Here is a 4114-nt window from a genome sequence, read left to right as displayed (position 1 = left end):
CTCGGAGTGGCGGCCCGCCCTGAGCATTGCTCTGTTGGGATCCTCCGAAAAGTCCGGGCCGACCTTCGGTATTAGGCGCCGTGGCCTCTTGATAGTGAGTTCCCGATTGGGCATAGTGTGGATTCCTTGGGGGCCCTCCCTGTGGGACCTCGGAGTGATTGGGTGGTACTGCGGGACCCTGATTCGTTCCACGGTCGTCGTGGTTCTGCCCTGCGTTGGCTCCCGAGGGCATTGAGGGTTGAGTATTCCCCCGAGTGGGTCTCCTCATCGAGGCTACCTCTGAGGCCACACTTCTTGCGTCTGATTCATTTTCCCTCGGATACTTCCTCGGGCGACCTCGTCCTCGACGGGGTGAATCTGTTGATCCCAATCCATCCAATCGGGTCGGTAGTGAATGTGTGTCTAGGTCGGCTCAGGGCATTGAACCTCGAGCGTCCGGGACTCTCAGCCTTGGAGGGTCTGCATGCTCCTCTGCAGGCAGCGGGTTCCCACTTGCTGGGGATACCCGAATCTCAGGGTTTCGACTAGTGCCCCCTGCAACTAAGGACTTTATCCCATTGGCACCGTCACGATGATGTGACTCTCTGTGTGCGTCATTCGCCATTGGGTCAGTTCAAAAGAAACTAACAAAAAGAGTCTCAATGTTGATCAAGAAGTTGAACAGAACAAATGACCTCTTGAATTCGAGCAACAATGAGAAGAGGGAACAAAAAAAACTCTCGAGTTCGAGCAACAATGAGAAGAGGGAAAGAAATAAAGAGAGAAGAAAAAAAAGGTGAAATGAAAAAAGATAATTAACTAATGGTATGGATGAGTTAATAAACGTCTCCCGATGTAGGAGAAGGAAACTATGAAATCTCTCAGGTTCAAGCAAACGGAAGGCGAGGAGCGAAAGTGGAAAGCGACTGTTCGCTTCAGAAATCCGGGTCCAAGTGATCTCTCGGATGTTCTCGGTGGCTGACTGACGCGCGACTCCCGTAGCTGTAGAGAGGGGTTAACCCCACTCTTTCCCGACCCGAAATCTTCGCCAACCATCGAGCGGCACAAATATTTGAGGCGGAGAAGCCCTCCTCCGAGATCGCACTCGCCGCTAGGGGGACTTGGGGTCCCCAGGGGAGTACAATGTCCCCATCCATGCGTAATCAAACTGCTGAGATAATTTCCTTGGGGTCCGATTCCACGGTATTTCTCGGCGACTGCTCCAAATTCTCCGAGATTAGGCATACTATCCTGTAGGCGGGAGGAATTTCAATCTACCTCGCTATCATCATCTTCAATATCTCGACCCCTGGGGTTACCGAAGACTGGAGGTGCGAGGTCAGGACACACGGAACCTAGAGGGTTGTGGAGGTTCTGTTCCACCCGAAGTGCCTCAAATTCAAATTCCTCAATGGAACTCTCCTCCCTCCAGCGCATGTGAATTCGATAGGCGGGGAGCATATTTTGGTACAGGACCCTGAGTTGGCCTCCTGCGGGGGTAGCCACTGCCTTCTAATGAAATAACCCCTCACACATGTGAGATAACCCCTCATCGTCTCACCCTCTACTTGCTGACGTCGGAAAACCTCGCTCCACAATCGATGCTCGTAATCCGGGTGAATGAAGTGGGTCCTAGATGCGTCCCTGGCGTGTCTCCAAGTGGTGAAAGCACCTCGGTGGACACAGTACCATACTAGGGCATGGTCCCTCAACATGAAGGAAATAGCCGCAAGCAATTGGTTGTCCCGAATATTCAGCAGCATTAGACTTTCCTCCAGTCGTACCAGTAGAGGTTCCACGTACTCGTGGGGGTGGCCATGGAACTCCAGACGCCAACCACACATAAGGCGTATTAGTTCCACGGGCGAAACGGGATACCCCGCCCCAGGATCTGACCTGGGAGTACTCGGGGTGTACCCCTAACTCGTCCACGAGGGTTACCAGCAGGCGGTTACTCACGAGGACGGCGCAGCCGCCCGAGTGATACCGCCTGCTGTCCGCACGTGTTGCGTATACTATTTTATATGATGAGTGCGTGATAAAGTCTGGGGGTGGAGGGGAGGGGGAGAGTGGGGGGTGTGGAAGGCGAAGCCCCCCACGAGAAAAGGGGGTCCAGGGGGCGAAGCCCGCGGTGGGGGGGAGTTTGGGGGGGCGAGCCCCCCCCCCACTGAAGAAAAAAGATCACATTTATTTAACAAAATAATTATAAAAAAGTGTGATTTAAAAATTATGCGGAACTTCTGAAGAAAAAATTAATTATATTCATTAAATATGTAGTTCAAAAAACTTGTAAAGTATTTTTAATTGAAAAAAATTAATTATAATAATTACAAAATACAATTTTTAAAAATCATTAAGAATTCGCAAAAAAAAGAAAGTTATAATTATAAAAAAATATGATACACAACGTAATTGAAAAATATTGAGCAGTTTCAGCGATATTTTATTTCTGAAATAACAATTATACATCGATTAACATTTCTTCAACTGTAATATTATTTTTTAACATCATTAATTAAATCATTCTTATGATTTTACTTGTTATCGCATTTCAACTTTATGACTTAAACATAAATGCTACTTTATGACTTAAACTTTGATCAAATAATTATTATGAATCAAAACATTTAGAGAATCAATCTTGCTTTTTCATATTAATTGTAATATAAGAACAATTGTTGAAGTTGAGAGTGACGTTTTTAACTAAATCTAAGCTTTGTACCATATTCGAATCTGAGTTCTCCTTATTTTGATCATTTGAATTCTTTAGCGTTGATGGCTCTGTCTCATCATTTGTTGGGTGATTTCTCACTGGTTTAGATGAACTCTTGTGATCTTGCAACACATTGATGTTTGTCTTTGAAGGTTCTAGAACTCTCTGCTGATTCAATATTTTAATTCCTGCAGTCAACTCTCCACAATTTTGTTGATTTTCCATATTGTCAATATGGGATGATGAAGGCTGGAGAAGCGCACCTCCCGCAGTCATAACAGCATTTGTAATCATATTGCAGGTATTTTTTTTATTGTGTAGAGACTCTGCGCGATAAGACTAAGCGACTGTGTCAGATTTCCATCCGTCAAGATCTTTCAAGCCAAGTAATGTTCCCCCAGCATTGCAATAAATGGTTGCAGAGGATCGACAGAGAGCATGTCCTGTATACTTAGCCGCGTCGGGGAGTTTCAAATAAGTTGCAATGTTCCTTGGAACTGCACCCAGTGTATTTATTCCCATGGGTGAATTGGTGCACTTCCCATCGCGAAAAGTAAAAAAAATACTATCCAGTGTGCAATTTGGTGGTCGAGCGTTCAAGTATTTTTTTACAATAGTGTACCACTTCCCAGTGACAGAGAATGTTCTTCGTTGGAAATTTTTGGTTATTTCAGCCGAGAGAGTCACGTGCAAATAATTTCCCTCATCCTGTAGCATTTGCATTTTTACATCGTGTAATTCTTAACGTCGGCAAGCACCATTTATTCCAAATATTAATGCTACCTGCAATGAATGATTACAAAAAATTAGGTGAATCGTAATTTTTCAATTATTATTATACCAAATGTAAGCAATTTTTGTACCCATCATTTACCCCCACCCCTTATTTACAGGTCGTTATTTACCTTGACGGCTAACCATTTATCGTCTGGCGCAAAAGTGAGAAACTGGTAGACCTGTTGTTCAGTCAAATCCATTGACTTTTTCTTCTGATGTTTCTTGCCTCTTTGCTTGAGGAAAGCCAACAGTTGTGTAAAGGGATAAATATCGAAGTTATCGTAAGTCTTCAGAGTCGATTTCAACATCGAATACGTAGCCCGCAAGGTGCTCGGAACATATTTCTCTGATAATTCCATGAAATATGCAAGCAATACAGTTTCTGATACTTGGGTTACATTTTTCTCTTTCATCCAAGTCTTAAAAATTTCGTGAACCTTCTTATATTTTTCTATAGAAGTTGTTGGTAGCGTCTGATTTTTGGCCTTTTGGGCATTTGCTAAAATATCTGATGGAAGATTTTCGTTGTTATCAAAATCATCATAACGGATTCTCTTCTGCGGAGTTTTTGACGATCCTGCTGTTGCTTCGTTGGAGAATATTTTATTTCCATTTTCTTCAAATGTCACATCACCAATAAACTCC

General features: G+C 44.1%; 1 pseudogene; it reads right to left on the bottom strand.

The window, feature by feature from the left end:
- Positions 1 to 2614: 2614 nt before the first annotated feature.
- On the bottom strand, positions 2615 to 3882 carry LOC107039902 (annotated as a pseudogene).
- Between the last annotated feature and the right edge of the window lie 232 nt (positions 3883 to 4114).

This window comes from Diachasma alloeum, unplaced genomic scaffold, assembly GCF_001412515.2.
Source record: "Diachasma alloeum isolate Michigan unplaced genomic scaffold, Dall2.0 Dall_scaffold_00311, whole genome shotgun sequence".
Taxonomy (NCBI): domain Eukaryota; kingdom Metazoa; phylum Arthropoda; class Insecta; order Hymenoptera; family Braconidae; genus Diachasma; species Diachasma alloeum.
The sequence above is the reverse complement of the archived record's forward strand: the minus strand, read 5'-3'. Positions and strand labels throughout refer to the sequence as shown.